This window comes from Xenopus tropicalis, chromosome 2, assembly GCF_000004195.4.
Source record: "Xenopus tropicalis strain Nigerian chromosome 2, UCB_Xtro_10.0, whole genome shotgun sequence".
In the NCBI taxonomy this organism is placed as follows: Eukaryota; Metazoa; Chordata; class Amphibia; order Anura; family Pipidae; genus Xenopus; species Xenopus tropicalis.
In genome coordinates, this window is record NC_030678.2 from 13,305,750 (window position 1) to 13,331,772 (window position 26,023).

At 44.3% G+C, this 26,023-nt stretch overlaps 1 pseudogene; it reads right to left on the bottom strand.

The window, feature by feature from the left end:
• LOC108645749 overlaps positions 1–25,793 on the bottom strand; it is a 91,722-nt pseudogene extending 65,929 nt beyond the window's left edge.
• Positions 25,794–26,023: the final 230 nt, after the last annotated feature.

Genomic DNA, 26,023 nt, shown 5'->3' on the forward strand with positions numbered 1-26,023 from the left:
TAAATTAACGTCTAGTAGTAAAAGTATCCTTTTAGTGAATCGTGCGTTAAGACGCGAAAAATAAGACGTGATAAAAATTTTTACACATGCTATAAATAGCGCTCGTTTTAACGCACCTTAGTGAATCAACCCTAATGACTTTTCTCCATGTCTGTTCTCCCTTGCTGGCACCGCCTACAATCCCGCTACAGGAAATAGCCCAATTTTAGCCTGCCGCCTCCAACAACCAATGCTGGATCATTAAAGTGGTTGTTCACCATTAAATTAGCTTTTCATTAAATGAAGCGAGTGCTATTGAGAAAATCTGCAATTAGCTTTTTAGCCATCAACCAGCCCACCTCTTTCTGGGGTGTCGTTAGGGTTGTTGTTGTAGAGTACCTCTAGCAATGCATTTGTCCATATACTACATTTGTTATTATTGTGAAAAACTATGAATACCTTTCACAGCAAATTTTGTTGTGAGGGGCCCCGTGATTTCTGATGGGGGGCCCTGGATTTTATACTGTTGTCCTTGTTTCAGCACACTGCTTCACTATAGGTTTAGTTACAACTCTGTAGACGAGTAGTTTCAGTTGCCTTGTTGCAACTGAGGCTCTCTGCAGCTTTTGGAAGCTGAAGTGGCAGCGGTACTATCATCTGCAAAGGAGTTTTGGCTCCGAGCTTGTAAAGTTTTACTATGCACAGGCACCAAGTAAAAACCGTGTCCTTTACAGCAATGCCGGACCGGATGCTCCCCCATCAGTGCATGCACAGTACAAAATGACATCCACAATTTACGTCACTTCTGTCAGATCAAGCAGGTATCGCCTCACCCCCTCCTCCATCGCCAGATTAAGTCAGAAAGCATCCGGTGGTGGCGGGGGAACTTTTGTTTTTTGTTTTTTTTTAGGAAAATGTAGGCACCAGAGGGCCGCCATCCTAAAGCTGCCTCCCTAGACTCAGGCCCTTGAGTGCCTATATGGTAAGTACGGCCCTGCTTTGCAGAATGGACATGCGCTGATCTGCCAGTACATGAGAGGGGTATACTAAGGGTAGTAACATGTCCTAATATCGCCCTAATTAAAATCAAGAATTCACCTCTCTGGCCCTTTTATTCTTGCATTTACAGTTTAAATCCATACTAGGGTTCAATTAAGAGTGTGAATCATACGTACTCTCAAAGAATATTCATTGTCAGGGGCAACATAGTCCACGGTTTCCTGCTTTTTATTGCCCCTCTTCTGATCACTGGTCTTTCCAGGAATACGGATGTCATGTTTATCATGTTCAAAGTCAAATGCTGGGTTCCCAGATTTGTCCCTTAGATGAAAAAGAAATAAATTGTATCAATAACACTTGATGAAATGCCTGGAGACAAATAAGGGGTAATTTTCAATACCCCAGTCATCCCAGGGTGAGCTGCGCTCTGCTCCTCATGGCAAACTGAAAATCCCGTACGAGGAGCAGAGGGCAGCATTGCCCACTGTATATGACACACAAGTTAGAGTGTGGGTGGGGGGATGCTTACTTGCCTCCATTGCTTGCCCTTCTTGGATTGAGTGCTGCCTAATGCAAAAGGAGTGCAGAGGCCTGTGGCTACTTGCTCCACAAAGTTAAAAAAAAATGCCTTATCATGGACTTTTCTACACTTTGCACACTCTGTGGTGCATTGTTAATGACTCTTAAAATGTCTGTAGGTGCTTAAAGGGGAAGGAAAGGCTAAGTCACTTGGGGGTGCTAAAATGTTAAGCACCCCCAAGTGACTTGAATCGCTTACCTCGTACCCCAGGCTGGTGCCCCTATTAGGAGAAAACCGCACCAGCCCGGGGTACCTGGGGCGATGCGCTTCCTCCTTCCGCCTCCCTTTCCCCTGGACTCCGAGTCTCTCTACGAGCATGCGCAGTAGAGTGAAAAAGCCGACTTCTCTGTTAAAGTTCCACTATTCACTCTACTGCGCATGCGCGCGCAGCAAGGAGGAAGGAGGAAGCGATCGCTGCAACCCCGGGCTGGTGCTGTTCTCTCCATACAGGGGCACCAGCCCGGGGTAGAAGGTAAGCGATCTAAGTCACTTGGGGGTGCCTAACATTTTGGCACCCCCAAGTGACTTAGCCTTTCCTTCTTCTTTAAAGATTAAAAACATAACAGTCTCTATATCTATATGTCCTTCAGAACTAAACTCTGTGCTGCTGTCACTTACCTGAGCTTAGTTCTTAGGGGTTTACTTATGCATGTGGCACTGCCATTTATTTCTCTATCCCAGGCATCCCCTGCATGAAAGAAAATGGCAGTGTGGTGCTCATGATACATAAGTACACCAAGGACTTGTAGGAGGTAAGTTAATAGAATCACTGGGGCTGCATAACAACCTAAGACACAACAATTAATTTACCTTTCCTTCTCCTTTTAAAATGTATTAACGTTTGGCTGATTTTGAATCACACCTGACCGTTTAATACTACACACACGTGTACACTGCCAGTGCTGTGCATATAGGCCAAGACTGCTGCACTGAAACTCTGGTAAAATGCCAGATGGAGAGGTGAGTTAGAAAAGACATGCTGTTTTTTACCCTACAGAATCAAATACAACTTCAATTTTAATCCTGTCAATAAAACTTCTAGGCAGGCTTTTAGTCACTAAGGCTGGGGGTACAAGGAGCATATGCTCTGCTGCTCTCAGTTTGAGGATCTGCTCCCTTACACAGCTCAGTACAGCATCTGCCTCTGCTTGGCCACACAGAGTGCAGTGATGTGCTTCCCTGCAAAAAACTCACATCATCACATGATGCTGCATGTGTAGAAACCATAAGAAGGTTTAAAACCCTTAGGGACTTGGATTCAGGGGCAATTCTGCTTAAGTTCAGGTTCAAAGCAGTACAGTCCACAAAAAAAGAATCACATTGCATAAGTGTATGAGGGGCACTGCAGAAATCCCTGCACAAAATGTTAGTGTGGGTGTCAGTGCCAAGCTGAGTTGTTCTGCCTTTAGCACAAGATGGCACACAGTAACAATATCCACCTTCGCAGGTTCCAGATAATGATCCTCGTTCCCTTTGGGCCGGGAATGGCTTCCAGTTCAGCTAAGAGCTCTGTCTCACTGTTCAGCAGAGAGTAAGTGGTTATTGCCTGTATGTTTGTATCCCAGCCAGGCGTCTGTACAAGCTGCTGTTAGACATCAGTTAAGGACTGAAACTACAGTGGAAATCTGATGGCAGTGGAACAAGAACAAAGCAAGTCCTTAAACAAACATAAGCATGAGATTTTTTATATTTATTTAACAAAAACCATAAGTGCAAATACTCTAGTTAATAGTTTTTAATATTTCTTGGGATTGTAGAATATGGGTCATAATGGACTCCTTTTACCAGGTGGGCAGGAAGGGAATGGGTGTTGTGCAACTATACCTCTTTAGCTGAAAAGAACTTGATAAAACATATAATTAAAAGTTTTATTGTGAAACACAGCAGGGTTATACTCACAGATTGTCAGATAGGCAGATATAGAGTATCAGATATATTCAAAGCAGAGCTTAACTCTTAGCCACTGTGGAGTTGCTTGGTTAGTTTAAGATACATCTTTAGGTTACTAACTGGTATGGATCCTCACCAGAGGAATTATTAAGGGAGTAATACACTTAGTGGTATATTTATCATGCTGTGTAAAAAGTGGAGTAAAACATCACTGGTGATGTTGTTTATAGCAGCCAATCAGATGCTTAGCTTTGATTTTCTAACTGTTGAAATCTAATTGCTGATTGGTTGCCCTGGGCTACATCACTGGTAAAACTTCACTCCACTTTTTACACAGCATGATGAATATAATCCCAAGCCTGAATCCCTTTAGTGTGGTCCCTTCAATTTATGCCAGTTATGCCTAAGGGAGAGCTACCTACAGCTATCAGTCCTTAGGTGAAGCATAAGGCTGGTCTTCCTAACAGGGTCCCTGTTTCCCAACTTTATCTAGAAGGATTTTCCTTATAGGGCAGAACTCTTATTGGGCCTTGATGACACCAGGCTTCCCAGCACATATCTACCTGGGTCAGAAGATGGAGGCCAAAGAGGAAGAAACACCCTTTTCCAATAACTGTACAGTAGAACCTGAATTTTACACTTTTCAGGGCACCAGAAAAAATCATGTAAAATCTGGCAAAGTAATAAAATTATTATGGGAAATAAATTATATATTGGTGGCACCAAAAAAAGCTGTAAAATGAGGAAAAACTTAAAATCAGCAGATATAAAATTGATGCCTCAAACTATATGGAATTTCCATCCATAAGGACTTTTAACTCTATTGTTCCCTACAATATCTATGCCAGTGATCCCCAACCAGTGGCTCGTGAGCAACATGTTGCTCTCCAACATTTTGGATGTTGCTCCCCGTGGCCTCAAAGCAGGTGCTTATTTTTGAATTCCTGGCTTTTTGGGCAAGTTTTGGTTGCATAAAAACCAAGTATAATGCCAAACAGAGCCTTCTGTAGGCTGCCAATCAACATAGGGGCTATTAAGTAGTCAATTATAGCTCCTATTTGCACCCCAGGAACCTTTTTCATGCTTGTGTTGCTCCCCAACACTTTTTCCATTTAAATGTGGCTCACAGGAATAAAAGGTTGGGGATCCCTGATCTATGCAGATAAATTAGGTGAAAATACACATAACATAATGTTTACATTTAAGGATATTTTGCTCATTGAACGATATTATCGGCACCAGGATGTTCTCTGCATTGATTTTCTCCAAGTAGGTTTGGGATAACATGCCCACGTGCATGCCAGACTCATTTTTGGTGAACACAATGGCATCTTTCCCCAGCCGCATGGATCCTGACTTAAACCCATTTCCATAAAGGCCAATGGGAGCATGGCCCCTCACTGCAACTTTATCACTGAAACCAAAGCTGAAAGAAAAGGATTGCAAAGATCATATAAACCTTTCTCTGGGAAACCTTTCTCTGCACAGCTTGGTAGGCACCCAATGTAACAGAAAAGAAAATGTAGCTGCCAGCAGGCGAGGGCACATACATTTAATCAGCTCATATTATAGAGTCTGCACTTACTGCCATATACAGAATTACTCATAGATACAGATGTATATCAGTACATGTATGACACTCTCTCTTTTGGCCCTACAGTAGTCTATTGTCCATTTCTGGGCTACTCCACTGAAGCCAGAGTATCTGGTATCTAGGAACATATGAAAATATGTTTGCGAAATGATTGCTATAGAGGTCACTGACCATAGTAACCAGGCTTGCTGCTCAAGACTCTGCCTTTTAATGATAATTACCTACCTAAGCATCTTATACAACTTATCCTGATTCATGCCATTTCCATTATCTGTAAATGTCAGACATATATTGCCTTTGAAGTCTGTTTGGTCAATCCATATTTGCTTGGCATTAACATCAGGATCATATGCATTATCTGAAACAAAAAGCAGAGAAGGAGAAAAATATAATCTTAAACTAAAAGCCTTGTCATTACACAGTGTAACCTAATCACAATATAAGCTACTGGGTACTGAAAACTTGTTATGCTGAAGGCATGAATATGTTAAAAGATGTTTCATTTGTTTCACTTTTCTTTAAGGTGGCCATACACATACCAATTACAATCTTTTCTGCGACCATTGGTCACAGAAAAGATTGCTTCTTCCCTCCATTGACGTTCAGAGCTGAATTTTCAGATATGGAGATACAAACAATAGGGATTCTACTTCCATCTGATGATTCGGCCCTGAACGCAGACCCGTCCAATCAGAGAGACGACCGATATACTAAACTTTTGCGATATTGGTTGTCTCATCGATCCGCCATACGTGCACTGAATATCATATGATTCTATCTGTGCATGTATGGCCAGCTTTAGATCTGAAATTTCAGTAAAACAATGTATGGAATGTCTTATGAAGGGTTGGGGGAATTGTATCCCACTAAGGGTTACAGCAGACCCCCTTCCATTGAGGTGCAATCCGTCACGGCTGTATAGATTGTACCCCAAGGAAAAGTCAGCCCAGTGCTCTAGGAACCCAAACCCTTCCTTCCTACACCAAGACTTTAGCCACGCATTTAGCTCCCTAAGCTCCCGCTGTCTCCCTAAACTTGCACGTGGCACCGGCTGCACCAGAGGAAGGACCCCAGAGGTCCGAAACATGTAGTGCGTGCTATGCATCTCTAAACTAATAAACAACACAAAACGCATTTGGCTCTCCAGTGGATTTTTTTTATTTTTACATGGTACCTATTAGTAGACTTGGCGAAACCTACACCATTGTGATTGAGCCTCCTCACTGAATTTCACAATTTGTGGCACACCAGCTGTATTTTTCTTTTTGTCACAGGGGTTTGACAGTAAACTGCCTGTATACTGTCAAACCCCACCCAAAACATTATTTTGCCCAGTCCTGCGCTTAAGGGCAAATGCCCATACCTGGTGCCTCTTACCTTCCAATTTGTGCCTGTATGTTACCCGACGACTTAGATTGTAAGCTCTATGGGGCAGGGACCTCCTTCCTACTGTGTCTCATACCCCATGGCACTTACTCCCTGTGCATTTATACATATTTATTGTATTTATTATAACACTTGTCCTCCCTGTGTGTAATTGTGTATATTGTAAGACTATACAGCGCTGCGTACCCTTGTGGCACTTTATAAATAAAGTTATACATACATACATACATACATGTCTAGTAAGTTACAAATTTGTTAGATGTTTTGCCTAAATCATCATTTGTGCCTGATTTATCAAGCTCAAACTAGCAAAATTATGCAAAGAAGATTTATTAATATTGCATTTTTTTAAATTGGTAATGAGTCTTGAATATATAAAATTTTATGAAATACCTTTTTTTGCAAAACAGTTGGTCAAAGTCTTTCCAAGTTTGTACTTGCTGTTTAAAGATGCTAATGCTGGATCAACAGTGCAAATGTATGATAAAAGACAAGGCAGAAAGCACAAGGGTTGCTCTCTGGTATTAATTTACATATTATTATGATGAATCCTGGTAATAGCATAAATAAAAAATGAACTCATATTAATGAGCAAGAGGATACATATTATTTGATATCTCAAGCAAAATAACAGCTAAAGTGCATTTGGTTATTTTACCTCCCTCCTCAACTAGACCACTCAGGGTTGATTTTAAATTTACATTTGTGTATTCAGGTGTACTCTGGATACTTTTATGCATAAATGTTTAGAAGTGTCTCTATGTAACATGTTTATTGTTATTGTTCCTCATCCATATAATTTTAAAATTATAGGTTTAATTTAGTTATTACTTTTGTAAAAGTGTAAAATGAGGGTTAATTTTTATTGACATGTTCCCTTTATTCCCCTTATAGTACTGACAGTACTACTATTTGTTGGTTTGTTTGTTTATTTATTTATTTAGTTTTTTGTTATTAAAATAATTCAGTTTTTATTTTGTAAATTCATCATACACTTACACAATACACAAAAGCTCAAATCTTATTTTGTGTTGTTTTTTCTAGACAGTAACAAGTTCTGCATGGAATGACATGGTAATACAATAATTGGGTTATTATATACCTATGTAGGTATATAGGTTTAGTGACACTGATTTTTCAGTGTAGGTCAGGTATAGATGAGTCACATGGAGAAGATTCATTTATGTGCAACAGGAATGGAGACGACATCACCCAAGGAAACCTGATGTAAAAGTGATGCAATTGTAATAGAGACTATAATTTAGCATAAAATTGAGATACAAAGTGGAATTTCAGCAAAAGACAAATGGGGGATGATTGATATGTGTCGTTAACCTGTTTTTGTCTGGCTACATTTTGGACTCTCTTCAAAAGAGGTTGTACTTTTGTCTGTTATTCCAGCTGGTGTTTTGCCCAAAGACTGCGTTTGCTGTTAAAGGCCAACCTAAGGGAGTGTGATAAATCTATTCTTAAACAAAAGGGTGTTGGTGAATACCTGTACCAGAGCTCCCTAATTCTCCATAGGGACTCAGTAGCTCATGCCTGAGTGGATGTCAAGTATTATTTTGTTCTGAGCCTTGCAAGACCAGAGAATCGAAGAAATCTCTTCCAAAGAGATGTCTCTTTGAGAAATGCCAAGTGTTGTATAAAAGTATGTGTTAAGAAATAACAAGAGATTACTAGCTAAACTGATTTCTGGACACCAATAATACTATTGGCTTCAGCTTAGGTACATGATAGTACTATGCTGTAGAAAGTTACAATTAAATACAATCAAATACAAAGTGATAAGGAAGGTTGCATGGAAAGTTTAATACTAAACCTTGGAGAACAACGACTATGGCTGATCCAAAAGGAAATAAAGGTCATCTGAGTCGGAGAAGACATACTTAGGGATAGTTAGATTAGATCTTATAGCCTATCACTGTTTACCGTTTTATTGCATGACGATAAAATTATTATGTAATATTTACATCATGGACATTTCACAGGTTCCAAGAATGTGTTGAATGAATAGGTGATACCTTTGAGGGAGATTATGTAGAATATGTTCATACAGAATAATAGTGACCACAGCATATTAAAATGTACACCTGTCTTATTCATTCACACACAAACTTGTAAGTTAATTTGGGAAAGGACTGAGCACACCTTTTAACACATGTTCTTGCCTTTTATAGATACTTGGGGGGTAGGGGCATACTGAAACAAGGCATATACTCTGGGACGCGAGGTTGTTCTCTCTCCTCTCTTCCCTGGAGGGACAGACAGATCTCTCTTCCTGAGAGATGGGCACACATCCACACACATATGACATATACTCAAACATGATATTTATATGTATTAATTGTGCATTAATTGTACAGATTACTCCTGTGAGCTGTCAAGGCTATGTTTGACTGGCTATTTGTACTTTGCATATAATTTGTAACTTCACACAATAAAGATTTTTTTTGTCATCTTGGTGAGTGGTACTTTGACCATAATAAAATTAAAACAAATTTTAAATTTTATAATAAATACATGAAATTCTGCAAGGAGGCATATGGATTTAAGGGTGTGTCTTAATATGACACAATATAATTCTTTCACATATGAATAAAGGGTGATATCCCCACAGTGAGCACCAACCATTTGGGTGTTTGCTGCACTACCACTATTAATGTAAGGAGGCCCGGGCGTCCGGCGCACGTTCCTACCTCTATGCACGCCAGTCCCCGGGCTCCTCCACGTAGGTGCAAGCCACGTTTGGCGCCAAACTTGAATTTAAAAGGGCTTTCTGTTTTGTTTTGAATTGCCCAAGCTGGTTCTGTGTGTCCTGATCCTAGCTTAAGCCTTTTATTGTTTGCCTTGCTAGTTTTGACTTCTGCCTATATTTTGACCCTTGAATCCCTGCTGCCTGCCACCTACTTTTGCCTGAATTAACTACACCTCTGCCTGATCCCTTCTTGTACTGCGTTCACCGGAATACAGTTTACGGGCTCCTCTACCCTACAGTCCGTAACAATTAATGTGGGTATGGTCTTAAAGCTCTTGTGATAACATGGGTGTGGTTTGAAATGGGTGCAGTTTAAAAAAGGGGAGTGACCTGGCTTCCATTAGCGGCCCTCCACCAGGTAGGCCACAAAAATTCTGGCCCTTGGTACCAGAGAAGTTAGACAGCATTGGTTTATATTACGTTGTGACCTATTAAAGGAGAAGGAAAGTCAAAATCTATGAAGCACACTATTAAATAGTGCTACTATTGCTGTGTAAAAACGCTATAATTCTGGCTTGCCTAATGTAAGATTTACAGAGATACACCTGCTACATTCTAAATACTTGTTTCAGTGAACGCCGCCGCCATTTTGTCAGCACCCCCCCCCCTCCGCTCCGGTCCACTCCCCCCCCTCCGCTCCGGTCCACTCCCCCTTTGCCTCACCCCCCACCAGCATCTGCTTGCCGCTGCCACACACCACCCGCTCACCGCTTGCCTCTCCCCACCTGCCTCTCCCCACCTTGCCTCTCCCCACCTGCCTCTCCCCACCTGCCTCTCCCCACCTGCCTCTCCCCACCTGCCTCTCCCCACCTTGCCTCTCCCCACCTGCCTCTCCCCACCTGCCTCTCCCCACCTTGCCTCTCCCCACCTGCCTCTCCCCACCTTGCCTCTCCCCACCTTGCCTCTCCCCACCTGCCTCTCCCCACCTGCCTCTCCCCACCTGCCTCTCCCCACCTTGCCTCTCCCCACCTGCCTCTCCCCACCTGCCTCTCCCCACCTGCCTCTCCCCACCTTGCCTCTCCCCACCTGCCTCTCCCCACCTTGCCTCTCCCCACCTGCCTTTCCCCACCTGCCTCTCCCCACCTGCCTCTCCCCACCTTGCCTCTCCCCACCTTGCCTCTCCCCACCTGCCTCTCCCCACCTTGCCTCTCCCCACCTTGCCTCTCCCCACCTGCCTCTCCCCACCTTGCCTCTCCCCACCTGCCTCTCCCCACCTTGCATCTCCCCACCTGCCTCTCCCCACCTGTCTCTCCCCCCACCAGCACCTGCTTGCCGGCTGTCTGTTCTTCTGTGCCGCTGCCATGGCAACCGGACGCTAGGGGGGGTGCGCATGCGCCGCCTTGGGTCTCAAGTTGCCAAGTCTGGGAAGGAGCGAGGCATTATGGGAATCTTCTCTACCCTGCTCAGCGTTTTTTCTAATTGTTTGGCTTCAGATCTTCTGAACGGGAGAAATATGGGGAGACTTAAGGGCACTATTGAGACAACTGAAGGTATGCCTGCAGCTTGAGATTAACTCTTTACTAGCCTTTCCTTCTCCTTTAAAGAATCTCCTTTAAAGAATATTGCCCTTGTCCTTTCCCTTGAGCTGCCATTTAGTGATGGGCCGTGTGTTCCCACAGAGATCAGCTGACAGGAAGTGATGCAGCTCTAACTGTAACAGGAAGTAGTATGGGAGCAAAAGGCAGAACTCTGCCCATTCATTGGCTGATGAGGCCCAGCATGTATGTGTGCCTTTTAATTCTTAAAATGGCAGTTTCCTATTTAGGATTACCCAATGGCACATACTACTAAAAAAGTATATTTTTATGAAAATGGTTTATTTAGATGAAGCAGGGTTTTACACATGAGCTGTTTATACAATTTATTTTTATAGAGACCTAAATTTTTTGGGGGTATAGTCTTCCTTTAACACATTGCAAAGATTTCTTGAAAATTAATTAACTGTGTTTTAGTGACTCTAAATCTATGTTGAATATGAATATGTTGTTGGAAATTCAGAGTGCAGAGGAGAAATTATGTAAGGTATTGGGTATTGGAAATTCATTTTACACCAGGCATAAAGGGTTTAAAAGATGTTTCATTTATGCACTCCTGATATGGCCATCTACACATCATATGACTGCTCCTTAAATCTGGAATGCCAGCAAACCAACGTATGTAATGTCTTATGGGGGGTTGGGGGAAGTGTATCCCACTGAGGGTATAGACACACAGAGCACACACTTGTGTACTTTTATTCTACATATTAATAATACTTTAGCTAGAACTTACACAAATTTGTTAGACATACAGGTATGGGATCCATTATCTGGAAACCCATTATCCAGAAATCTCTGAATTACAGAAAGCCCATCTCCCATAGACTCCATTTTAATCTAATAATTCAGAATCTTAAAATTGATTTTCTCTGTAATAATAAAACAGTACCTGTAATTGATCCCAACTAAGATATAATTACCCCTTATTGGGGGCAGAACAGCCCTATTGGGTTTATTTAATGGTTAAATGATTCCCTTTTCTCTGTAATAATAAAACAGTACCTGTACTTGATCCCAACTAAGATATAATTACCCCTTATTGGGGCAGAACAGCCCTATTGGGTTTATTTAATGGTTAAATGATTCCCTTTTCTCTGTAATAATAAAACAGTACCTGTACTTGATCCCAACTAAGATATAATTAATCCTTATTGGACACAAAACATTCCTATGGGGTTTAATTAATGTTGAAATTATTTTTTAGTAGACATTAGATATGGAGATCCAAATTGTGGAAAGACCCCTTATCCGGAATACCTTTGGTCCCAAGCATTCTGGATAATGGGTCCCAAACCTGTACTAATATATCATAAGAGGGAAAAATTGTGCTGTGAAGACTACTACTACTGTGACTTACATTGTAAGCTCCACTGGGGCAGGGACTGATGGGAATGTGATAGGGACCTTAGATTGTAAGCTCACTGGGGCAGGGACTGATGGGAATGGGATAGGGACCTTAGATTGTAAGCTCACTGGGGCAGGGACTGATGGGAATGTGATAGGGACCTTAGATTGTAAGCTCACTGGGGCAGGGACTGATGGGAATGTGATAGGGACCTTAGATTGTAAGCTCCACTGGGGCAGGGACTGATGGAAAATGGGATAGGGACTTAGACTGTAAGCTCACTGGGGCAGGGACTGATGGGAATGGAATAGGGACCTTAGACTGTAAGCTCCACTGGTGCAGGGACTGATAAGAATGTGATAGGGACCTTAGATTGTAAGCTCCACTGGGGCAGGGACTGATGGGAATGTGATAGGGACCTTAGATTGTAAGCTCCACTGGGGCAGGGCCTGATGAGAATGTGACAGGGACCTTAAATTGTAAGCTCCCCTGGGGCAGGGCCTCATGAGAATGTGACAGGGACCTTAGATTGTAAGCTCCACTGGGGTAGGGCCTGATGAGAATGTGACAGGGACCTTAGATTGTAAGCTCCACTGGGGCAGGGACTGATGGGAATGGGATAGGGACCTTAGATTGTAAGCTCACTGGGGCAGGGGCTGATGGGAATGTGATAGGGACCTTAGATTGTAGGCTTCACTGGGGCAGGGGCTGATGGGAATGTGATAGGGACCTTAGATTGTAAGCTCACTGGGGCAGGGACTGATGGGAATGTGACAGGGACCTTAGATTGTAAGCTCCACTGGGGTAGGGCCTGATGAGAATGTGACAGGGACCTTAGATTGTAAGCTCACTGGGGCAGGGGCTGATGGGAATGCGATAGGGACCTTAGACTGTAAGCTCCACTGGGGCAGGGACTTTAGGGACTGGTATAGGGACCTTAGACTGTAAGCTCCACTGGGGCAGGGACTGATGGGAGTGTGATAGGGACCTTAGACTGTAAGCTCCACTGGGGCAGGGACTGATGGGAATGGGATAGGGACCTTAGACTGTAAGCTCCACTGGTGCAGGGACTGATAAGAATGTGATAGGGACCTTAGATTGTAAGCTCCACTGGGGTAGGGCCTGATGGGAATGTGATAGGGACCTTAGATTGTAAGCTCCCCTGGGGCAGGGCCTCATGAGAATGTGACAGGGACCTTAAATTGTAAGCTCCACTGGGGCAGGGGCTGATGGGAATGCGATAGGGACCTTTGACTGTAAGCTCCACTGGGGCAGGGACTTTAGGGACTGGGATAGGGACCTTAGACTGTAAGCTCCACTGGGGCAGGGACTGATGGGAGTGTGATAGGGACCTTAGACTGTAAGCTCCACTGAGGCAGGGACTGATGGGAATGTGATAGGGACCTTAGACTGTAAGCTCACTGGGGCAGGGGCTGATGGGAATGTTATAGGGACCTTAGGCTGTAAGCTCCACTGGGGCAGGGGCTAATGGGAATGTTATAGGGACCTTAGACTGTAAGCTCCACAGGGGCAGGGACTGATGGGAATGTGATCGGGACCTTAGACTGTAAGCTCCACTGGGGCAGGGGCTGATGGGAATGGGATAGGGACCTTAGACTGTAAGCTCCACTGGGGCAGGGGCTGATGGGAATGTGATAGGGACCTTAGACTGTAAGCTCCACTGGGGCAGGGACTGATGGGAATGTGATAGGGACCTTAGTACGTTCCACTGGAGCAGGGGCTGATAGGAATGAGATAGGGACCTTAGACTGTAAGCTCCACTGGGGCAGGGACTGATGGGAATGTGATAGGGACCTTAGACTGTAAGCTCACTGGGGCAGGGGCTGATGGGAATGTTATAGGGACCTTAGACTGTAAGCTCCACTGGGGCAGGGGCTGATGGGAAAGGGATAGGGACTTAGACTGTAAGCTCCACTGGGGCAGGAGCTGATGGGAATGTGATAGGGACCTTAGATTGTAAGCTCCACTGAGGCAGGGGCTGATGGGAATGTGATAGGGACCTTAGATTGTAAGCTCCACTGGGGCAGGGACTGATGGGAATGTGATAGGGACCTTAGATTGTAAGCTCCACTGGGGCAGGGGCTGATGGGAATGTGATAGGGACCTTAGATTGTAAGTTCCACTGGGGCAGGGACTGATGGGAATGGGGTAGGGATATTAGACTGTAAGCTCCACTGGGATAGGGGCTGATGGGAATGAGATAGGGACCTTAGACTGTAAGCTCCACTGGGGCAGGGACTGATGGGAATGGGATAGGGACCTTAGACTGTAAGCTCCACTGGGGCAGGGACTGATAAGAATGTGATAGGGACCTTAGATTGTAAGCTCCACTGGGGCAGGGGCTGATGGAAATGTTATAGGGATCTTAGACTGTAAGCTCCACTGGGGCAGGGGCTGATGGGAAAGGGATAGGGACTTAGACTGTAAGCTCCACTGGGGCAGGAGCTGATGGGAATGTTATAGGGACCTTAGATTGTAAGCTCACTGGGGCAGGGACTGATGGGAATGTGATAGGGACCTTAGATTGTAAGCTCCACTGGGGCAGGGGCTGATGGGAATGTGATAGGGACCTTAGATTGTAAGTTCCACTGGGGCAGGGGCTGATGGGAATGTGATAGGGACATTAGACTGTAAGCTCCACTGGGGCAGGGACTGATAAGAATGTGATAGGGACCTTAGATTGTAAGCTCCACTGGGGCAGGGGCTGATGGGAATGTTATAGGGATCTTAGACTGTAAGCTCCACTGGGGCAGGGGCTGATGGGAAAGGGATAGGGACTTAGACTGTAAGCTCCACTGGGGCAGGAGCTGATGGGAATGTTATAGGGACCTTAGATTGTAAGCTCACTGGGGCAGGGACTGATGGGAATGGGATAGGGACATTAGACTGTAAGCTCCACTGGGACAGGGGCTGATGGGAATGTGTTAGGGACCTTAGATTGTAAGTTCCACTGGGGCAGGGACTGATGGGAATAGGATAGGGACATTAGACTGTAAGCTCCACTGGGGCAGGGGCTGATGGGAATGGGATAGGGACCTTAGACTGTAAGCTCCACTGGGGCAGGGGCTGATGGGAATGTGATAGGGACCTTAGATTGTAAGCTCACTGGGGCAGGGACTGATGTGAATGTGATAGGGACCTTAGATTGTAAGCTCACTGGGGCAGGGACAGATGGGAATGAGATAGGGGCCTTAGATTGTAAGCTCACCGGGGCAGGGGCTGATGGGAATGTGATAGGGACCTTAGATTGTAAGCTCACTGGGGCAGGGACTGATGTGAATGTGATAGGGACCTTAGATTGTAAGCTCACTGGGGCAGGGGCTGATGGGAATGGGATAGTGACCTTAGATTGTAAGCTCACCGGGGCAGGGGCTGATGGGAATGGGATAGGGACCTTAGATTGTAAGCTCACTGGGGCAGAGGCTGATGGGAATGTGATAGGGACCTTAGATTGTAAGCTCACTGGGGCAGGGGCTGATGGGAATGGGATAGGGACCTTAGACTGTAAGCTCCACTGGGGCAGGGGCTGATGGGAATGTGATAGGGACCTTAGATTGTAAGCTCATTGGGGCAGGGGCTGATGGGAATGTGATAGGGACCTTAGATTGTAAGCTCACTGGGGCAGAGGCTGATGGGAATGTGATAGGGACCTTAGATTGTAAGCTCACTGGGGCAGGGGCTGATGGGAATGTGATAGGGACCTTAGATTGTAAGTTCCACTGGGGCAGGGACTGATGGGAATAGGATAGGGACATTAGACTGTAAGCTCCACTGGGGCAGGGACTGATGGGAATGTGACAGGGACCTTAGACTGTAAGCTCCACTGGGGCAGGGGCTGATGGGAATGTGATAGGGACCTTAGATTGTAAGCTCACTGGGGCAGGGACTGATGGGAATGAGATAGGTGCCTTAGATTGTAAGCTCACTGGGGCAGGGGCTGATGGGAATGTGATAGGGACCTTAGACTGTAAGCTCCACTGGGGCAGGGGCTGATGGGAATGGGATAGTGACCTTAGATTGTAAGCTCACCGGGGCAGGGGCTGATGGGAATGGGATAGGGACCTTAGATTGTAAGCTCACCGGGGCAGGGGCTGATGGGAATGTGATAGGGACCTTAGATTGTAAGCTCACTGGGGCAGGGGCTGATGGGAATGTGATAGGGACCTTAGATTGTAAGCTCACTGGGGCAGAGGCTGATGGGAATGTGATAGGGACCTTAGATTGTAAGCTCACTGGGGCAGGGGCTGATGGGAATGTGATAGGGACCTTAGATTGTAGGCTTCAATGGGGCAGGGGCTGATGGGAATGTGATAGGGACCTTAGATTGTAAGCTCACTGGGGCAGGGACTGATGGAATGTGATAGGGACCTTAGATTGTAAGCTCACTGGGGCAGGGACTGATGTGAATGTGATAGGGACCTTAGATTGTAAGTTCCACTGGGGCAGGGACTGATGGGAATGTGATAGGGACCTTAGATTGTAAGCTCACTGGGGCAGGGGCTGATGGGAATGTGATAGGGACCTTAGATTGTAGGCTTCACTGGGGCAGGGGCTGATGGGAATGTGATAGGGACCTTAGATTGTAAGCTCACTGGGGCAGGGACTGATGGGAATGTGACAGCGACCTTAGATTGTAAGCTCACTGGGGCAGGGACTGATGGGAATGGGATAGGGACCTTAGACTGTAAGCTCCACTGGGGCAGGGACTGATGGGAATGTGATAGGGACCTTACATTGTAAGCTCACTGGGGCAGGGACTGATGGGAATGGGATAGGAACATTAGACTGTAAGCTCACTGGGGAAGGGACTGATGGGAATGTGATAGGGACCTTACATTGTAAGCTCACTGGGGAAGGGACTGATGGGAATGGGATAGGAACATTAGACTGTAAGCTCCCTGGGGCAGGGACTGATGGGAATGTGATAGGGACCTTAGATTGTAAGTTCCACTGGGGCAGGGACTGATGGGAATGGGATAGGGGCCTTAGATTGTAAGCTCCACTGGGGCAGGGACTGATGGGAATGTGATAGGGACCTTACATTGTAAGCTCACTGGGGAAGGGACTGATGGGAATGGGATAGGGACCTTAGACTGTAAGCTCCACTGGGGCAGGGACTGATGGGAATGTGATAGGGACCTTACATTGTAAGCTCACTGGGGCAGGGACTGATGGGAATGGGATAGGAACATTAGACTGTAAGCTCACTGGGGAAGGGACTGATGGGAATGTGATAGGGACCTTACATTGTAAGCTCACTGGGGAAGGGACTGATGGGAATGGGATAGGAACATTAGACTGTAAGCTCCCTGGGGAAGGGACTGATGGGAAAGATATATAATCGCTATAAAGCCCTGCAGAATATGATGATGCTGGATTAAGGATTATAGTATTAATAATACTAAAAAAATGTGCATACACATTAATAGTAAGTAACATACAGCCTGTGGTACTGCAAGAAGGATGTTGCACTTACCTATAAGTTCAGCGACGGCACTGAATGGCCACGTATGGCTGGTGGAGTTGGAATGCAGGAAGTTGGGGCTAAGCTGAAAGAAACAGTTCAGCAAGTTAAGAACAATTCAGTCAGATACAGGGTAATTAGCACTGGGTAATTTGGTATTCAGTAAAAATCACATACGTTTTTGACAAAAATAGGATAGTAGCATATAAATGGTATCATATAAATGGTATCATATAAATGGTATCATATAAATAGTAGCATATAAATGGTATCATATAAATGGTATCATATAAATGGTATCATATAAATAGTAGATGCTTATAAATAGTAGCCACTAGTGATGAGCAAATGTGTTCTGGTTTCTTTAGTGAAAAATTAGCAAATTTTTTTAAAGTTCCACGGAACGGCAAAAATGTTGTGCGGGCAAAACAATTGTTGCCCGTGACTATTATTTTTTGATGCCTGTGTAAATTTTTGGACGTGCGGTGAACTTTTGCGTGGCAAATTTTTTCATGCGTTTTGCCATTGGCAGATTGTTTTGCGAAACGCATGAAAAAATTTGCCGCAGAAAAATTCGCCGCACGTCCAAAAATTTGCTGCGAATCCATGCCTGCCGAAACATTTCATCACTTGTAGCCAAATATAAATAGTCGCGCGAATAAACGCACGCCATGTTAGCCATACACGCCAATACTTGCGGAAAATTACTGTATTTAAAATGAACATTTCCCTGCAAACTGGCGGCTGCGTCACTCTGGGGGAAACACAGACTTCAATAAATAACACTGTAAGTCCATATTTTATTGCAAAAAACTCATTAACTGTACTTTTCTATAATTATCGCCTGCCTGAAGTAGGTGTTAATTTTTGCACAGACTAATGCGATATTTTGCGCGCCTAAGTGTTTGCGAATCATGCGATCGTATTCTTCTCAGCGCGAAAATTAACGCATGCGTTAAAACTAGCGCATGCGGTCGCGCGAAAAATAACGCATGCGATATGGCGACTTAATGCACGCGATAATACTATGGTAATCGCGCGTTAATTATCGCGTCTAATTTAACGCAAAAAAGCGTGCAATAAATTTTATCGCACTTTAGTGAATCAGGCCCATTGTGTTAACCAAAACATGATAAGTCTGTTGCTGATGTAGTAACTCATAGCAACCAACCAGCAATTGGCTCTGATTGGTCAAATGCAAAGACTTGTTTGCAAAGTGGTTCTGCCTGTCTGCTGAAGGCTTTAGGGCAAATTCCAGTATTTGGCTCTGTACCAAATTATTATAGAATTCATGGGTGATATCTTGTGACTTTAGGCCAACTTCAAACACAGCCCTTCCATTTATTTCAGTTTGGGGAAAAGTGCCCATCACTGTCTGCTGCAGCTCCCATTGTCTTCAATAGGATGCACAGTGAAATACAGATGGGAGCCACACCAATATTAATCTATAAGAATATTAATATTATATAATATATTATACATTGCTGGCAATAATATATAATAGTATTTTATAGGGGAATGTTGTGAAAATGGAACTAATATAAGCTACTTGTCGCAAAAAGTAGATCTTTGGCAGATTTGACCACCCATGCATTGGGTCAATTCAGGCTGATCTGATCATTTAGCCCAACAATTGCATTATAAATACCTATGCTGTAGACCAGTGATCCCCAACCAGTGGCTCGTGAGCAACATGTTGCTCTCCAACATTTTGGATGTTGCTCCCCGTGGCCTCAAAGCAGGTGCTTATTTTTGAATTCCTGGCTTTTTGGGCAAGTTTTGGTTGCATAAAAACCAAGTATAATGCCAAACAGAGCCTTCTGTAGGCTGCCAATCAACATAGGGGCTATTAAGTAGTCAATTATAGCTCCTATTTGCACCCCCAGGAACCTTTTTCATGCTTGTGTTGCTCCCCAACACTTTTTCCATTTAAATGTGGCTCACAGGTATTAAAGGTTGGGGATCCCTGCTGTAGACAAACCCAAACCCAGCCCAATGCTTAATATACCGGAGCCTGACCAATCTCCAACACCACCAGAGGGGTTAAATAAGCCTGGACTTAAATAAATAAGCCTCGGACTCCTGCCGGCACTCCTCCGGCCAACAGTATTCCTCCCCTGACATGTTAAACTTACATGCACTCAGGGGAGGACAGGCGGGGGCTGTGCAGGGGGTTAGGGAGGTGCAGCGGGTGCCCCTGCGGGGGTGTGAGTGACGCGGCCAGCGGGCGCACCTGGAGATCCTTGGGTCAGCAGCCCCGGTGGGCCCTGCATCCCCCTGACTAACCCTGAATAAGCCATGAGTTTATACAAGACATCAGCCAGCAAGTATTAGACAGAGTTAAGCCAGATGGCAATGGCAACAGTGGGGGCACACTGGCAGAATTAGACCTGCCACCCAACCACAACCAGCTTCCTATTTTGGCCTGACCCACGCATCTCTATACTGCAGGCTAGTAAGGAGAGAACAGAATCAACATGCCAATGCAGTCATTACCCAATGGGATTGTAACCCTTTCATGGCACACTCACTTATTTGGGCTGTATACTGTACAGGAGAATTTGTTCTCTTTGAATTATAAAGATACTGGGAACTGGGATTTTAGTGCAGTGCCTCCACCTAGTGGACACTGAGGAGCACACCTCAAGGGACCTCCACTAGGAATTATCACACACAGTTGCAGCAATATCAAACTTTATATAACTGTTGAAATAGAATGTAAAACAACTTTATGGATAACTGATTTTCCTGCCCTGAGGAACCTGTGCAGTCTATCCACTCTCTATAAGTGCCCAGTCCCAACTTGGATCCGGATAGACCACAACCCTTTATTCAGTTCAGTCCCTTCCCCAAGATCTCTTAAGTCCCCCAGGTAGCGCTACCTGCCCCAGAGTACCTTCCCCTATAGAAAGGTGGCTGCTCCCACGTAGCAGGCAAACAAACAATACCTGGTCTCACCAGGACACACACACAGAGATTCCACAGAGGACTTTGTATTCCTTGGCAGCCCTGCAGACTCTTCTCTTTTCAGTCTCAACTAACAACAAGTGGTACTGGCTGCTCACTCTGTATCTCTCTTCCAAAAGCTGGCAAAACAACAGGGGCTCCCTTTATCAACTCTGGGCCTGCCCCTTGATTTTTGGCTCCAAACCTTAGGCACACCTCCTTCCAGAAGTGCACTGGGGCATCCAGCTAATCGGGTTCCTCCCCAGTCTGTAGCTAGGCTGGATGATGTCACAGACTGAGAAACAGGGGACAGAGTTCTCTGATCACCTACAGGATTTTCTAATGTGAACAGTTTTTGGCCACAAATACATGGGCAATAAGATGGAAACTTTGACTAGAGGGGCAAAATCGGCAGCTTTTATCAGCCTGTATATGGCTGGCTTTACACCATATTAAAATGAACTTTTCTGTACAGTGCTGGGTTTCTCTATGACCATCCCTGCCCCCCTTTGATCTTACACTGGGACATGGCTAGACCACAGTGCTCCGGTGTGAGCAAATTACAGCTGCGGCTGGGTGGCACACCACCCCTTAATTGGTGCTGCCCTAGGCCCAGGCCTTTGTGGCCTTGCTACAGAATAAGTACATGCCACACACTTATAAAATCAGTCAGTCATAAACTAGTGACTACAGTGTATTCTTTTAAAAAAATATTTTTTAAAACTTATGTAAGCTTATGGTAAATTAGCCCTTCAATTACCACAAGCTACACCGTATTTTACCCAGGATGAGACTGTATCCTTCAGGGGTGAGCCCTCGCTTGATATGGAGGCCAGGTAAATGTGTGTTGTATTTCTCAATAAATGGGCGCCAGTGGTTCTTAACTTTGAAACCATGAACTGTTTATTTACACAGCCACTTAGGAGTAATTACAGCATAGAATAGGTAGGTAGTAGCACAGAAGAGGTGTAGGCGCTTTGGGTCCCACGGGAGAAAAGCGCTTTACAAATGTTGTTGTTGTAGAATAGGCAGTACTTACAACGAGTGGTCCCAACTCTTTAGCTGCAGGGCACAATGGGTTAACTCCCAGCCTTCAGGTATATGCTTCCAGTGGAACCTGGGTGATCACTATCTAAATAACATTATTGTGTACATATGCTCATAGAATAGGATCTCACCCGTAGTATAGATGGGCCCGGGTGTCATGCCCCAGACCTTCAGCCAGAGGGTGCCATCAAGGATACGTCACAAATGCAGAGAGAGGGCAGGCACTCCGGTATAATCAGTATTGAAAAAAGCAATTGTTCATGAGGAGTAAAAGTAAAATCAAAAAACTTTTATTATATTAACACATGATACAGGGAGCCTTACGCGTTTCGTACCTCCTGGTACCTAGCCTTTGATTAAGTACCAGGAGGTACGAAACGCGTAAGGCTCCCTGTATCATGTGTTAATATAATAAAAGTTTTTTGATTCTACTTTTACTCCTCATGAACAATTGCTTTTTTCAATACTGATTATACCGGAGTTCCTGCCCTCTCTCTGCATTGATCACTATCTAACCCTAGGTTTGTACACTGTTAACCCTACTCTAGGCAGTATTATACCCAGGATTATAATCCCTTTACAATTCCTGGTTGGAGCCAAAATGCTGCTCACTAAATAGCCCTGCCTGTCTATCACACCTAGTGTGACCTATAACAGGAGCTGCTTATTCTTTCTGGACCTACCTATTCCCAGATTCCCACAGTATCTCTCTCTGCCTGCTTGCTCAGGCAGAGAGCTTCACAAAATGGCCTCCAGCTTCATGGCTGCTCAGCCTTTTATACCACAGTGCCACCTAATGGCCAAACTGTAACTTCTCATTACATTAAGGACTCTTCATAGCTGTCCAAATACTAGGGGACCAAAGAGTTAGAAAAGGTACAATTTACCAGTTCCCTACACAAACAAAATGCTATTCCATAATTAGTTGAATACAAACTGGTGGTGGCTAGGTAACAACCCAGAATTCAGAAATAGAGAGTGTTACCGTGACTATTTCTGACACCCATTGGCACAGTAGGTATACTTGATTTTAAAATGTCATAAACACATTTGTGGATATAGCATTAGACAGTTTTCTGGCAGGTAAATTTGATTCTATGTGGAGGTGGTGACATGTCAAAATGGTTGCGCTGCCTTTTCATTCTTTGGAAAGATTCCCAGCAGTCCAAGGACAGGGGGGCTGAACAAAATTATGTTATACATTTACGGTACCAGCTACCAGCAACCTTAGCTAGTGATATACTGCCTAGGATGGTGAATTACGATCTGGTGACAAATCTACACAGGAAGGTTGTCTAAATCGATATAATGCAGGGGGAAAACACCTCTTCTGAGCAATACTCATCTGTTTTATAAGCAACTTTTCCCTACTGATAAGATTTGCAAAAACAGTTTGTTCTTTCTTTTTTAAAAAAACAATACACAAAATACGAGAAGAAGAATTATGCCGGCGGCAGGGTCAAGCACGTATCATGGGTACTGTGCCCAGCAGCAATACCAACTGATATTGAATAGAAGGCAATGTAAGGTGAGAACTGGTAATGTGAACTCCACAAGCCATATACTGTACATATATATATAGATATATATAAGATATCACACACTGAAAAAAAGAATAAAAGGGTCCAAGCAACATGAACATTGAACAGAACTGCACTTTCACAATCAGACTGTTTGCAGATTTTAATATTAAAAATATTTTAAAAAGCTATAAAATATTTTGGACAAAATACAAATAAAATAAATGTAGGGAACTGGTACATTATGCCCTTTCTCACTGGTAGTCCCCTAGTTATTTGGACAGCTATAAAGGGTCCTTAATGTAATGGGAAGTAAGTCCCTTTTCCTGGGTCATAGCATGACCCTTTTTGCATTTTAAAAGTTTGCCCATAAGGTGGCACTGTGATATAAAAGGCTGAGCAGCCATGAGGCTGGAAGCCATTTTGGTGAAAGCTCTCTGCTTGAATAAGCAGGTGGGGAGATACAGTATTGTGGAACCTGGGGATAGGTAGGCCCAGGCAGAATAGGCAGCTTCTGTAATAGATCAGGCAGGGCTAGCTAGTGAGCAGCTTCTGGGTTTGACAAGGAATTGCAGAGGACTATTATCCCGGGTATAATAATACATAGAGTAGGGTTACCAGTTTACAGACCTAGGGCTAGATAATTGATTGCCCAGGTTCTACTGGAAGCATACAACCTGAAAGATGGGGGTAACTCATTGTGCCCTGTGGGGAGAGAGTCATTGTGACCATTAGACCTGTGAGATGCTACTACCAACCTATTCTATGCTGTAATTACTCCCAAGTGGCTGTGTAAATAAATAGTTAATTGTTTTAACGTTAAGAACCACTGGCGCCCATTTCTTGAGAGATACAACATATTACTACCTGGCCTCCATATCAAGTGAGGGTTCATACCTGAGGGAATAAGTCTCATCCCAGGTAAAATAGGGTGTGGTTTGTGGTAAACAGAGAAGCTAATTTACCATAAGCTTACATAAATAAAAAAGGAAGAACTGGAAACCAACATGGGACTTTGAGTCACATTAGGCTAACATATTCAGCATAAAATCTTTAAGCCCCAGCTGGGCTCAACAGTGCCTTAAGGCATACCTCCCAACATTTTGAAAACGGAAAGAGGGACAAAAATAAATGGCATGCGCAGCACGGTGAATTTTGACCACGCCCATTATTGCAACCACACCCCCTAAATACCACTCCCATTTAACTACATTTGGCACATTTCTGGGGGTTTTGGGGTCCTGTTTTATGTGTTATTACAGTTTTGCTGAAAAGGGTGAAATTGCCCTTTAATCTGCAAGTCTCACTCCCCCAAGAGACCTGTATAGCTGATTAGTTACAATTGTATCTTAGTGCAGGGGGGGCTTTTTACCTTTCTGGGCTCTACCAAAAGCTACTTAGGTGACACTCGTTAAGATTTCTGGACTCTCTGCCAACTCTTTTTTACTTAAATTTTTTATCTTTTTTAGCCTCAGTGCAGGAGATCAAAGGGGGTTGAGCTGTCAAAAGAGGGACTGTCCTGCAAAAATCGTGAATGTCTTAAGGTAAATAAATACAAATGCCAATTAGGTGCCAATTAATGAGCCAGCAGCCCCTCCTCAGCCAGCAGTAACGCTCAGTAACTCGCACAAACACTGAAATGAAACTGAAAGGAAGAGCCAGGGCTGCATTTTACTGGGGGGCAGGGAACATTCTATTCAATGACACAACAACACAATGACAGTTAATTCACTGTATTAGTCCTGTATCATTTACCCCCCTAGGTGAGGCACAAGCACCTTTCAGCACCCCAAACTGTAGGACTACAACTCCCAGCATCCTTACCGACAGTTCCTTACTGACAGCTCCTTACTGACAGGTCCTTACTGACAGGTCCTTACTGACAGCTCCTTACTGACAGCACTGCTGACAGCTCCTTGCTGACAGCTCCTTACTGACAGCACCTTACTGACAGCTCCTTACTGACAGCACCTTACTGACAGCTCCTTACTGACAGCTCCTTACTGACAGCTCCTTACTGACAGTTCCTTACTGACAGCACCTTACTGACAGCTCTTTACTGACAGCTCCTTACTGACAGCTCCTTACTGACAGCTCCTTACTGACAGCTCCTTACTGACAGTTCCTTACTGACAGCTGCACTTGTATCAGCACCAACATCTCCCACTCCAACTACTGACTGCAGAGCCCCGAATGCATTCCTAGCACCTTTCCCTCTTAATGTGCAATGCAGCAATGATGTACCCGCTGCCATAGGCTATGTAACATGAAATTAATGAAAATTCTCCACAACCTCAAATCTGGACCAAAATATATATTTTTGAAGCTTTATATAAATCAGAGATTGTTAATATTAATAAGCTACTGATGTGATTACAACACTAAGCATCCTCTGATTCCTTTTAGATTGTAAGCTCTTTTGGGCAGGGCTCTCTTCACCTCTTGTATCGGTTATTGATTGCTTTATATGTTACTCTGTATGTCCAATGTATGTAACCCACTTATTGTACAGCGCTGCGGGATATGTTGGCACTTTATAAATAAATGTTAATAATAATAATAATTATTATTATTCTGATTTAGATTGCCAGTCTGGGCCTGCCCCCCCCCCCCCCCCCCCCCCCAACACTTTAGGTTGACTCTTCTCCTTTCCCCCATTCTAAGATCCCATAATCCATTCCACTTACCCCACTCAGACGAATCCCATCTATTTTCATCGCTGCCATCCTTGCTAATAATGTTCAGGTACCTAACATTTTCACAAAACTGAGCTAACTCAGCCCTCCCCTCCCTTCCAGGTGGAGCCACATTGCCCTTCCCTTAAAGACAGTGTATTGCAACTATTTTCTATGCTCCCACCCATTGTTTACCTGTGTGACAGAACAACTTCCCGCCTCCCCATCTACTGTTAGAGTCATGTGACCCCCCCAGGCTGTGTGACAGCTGTAAATGTTCT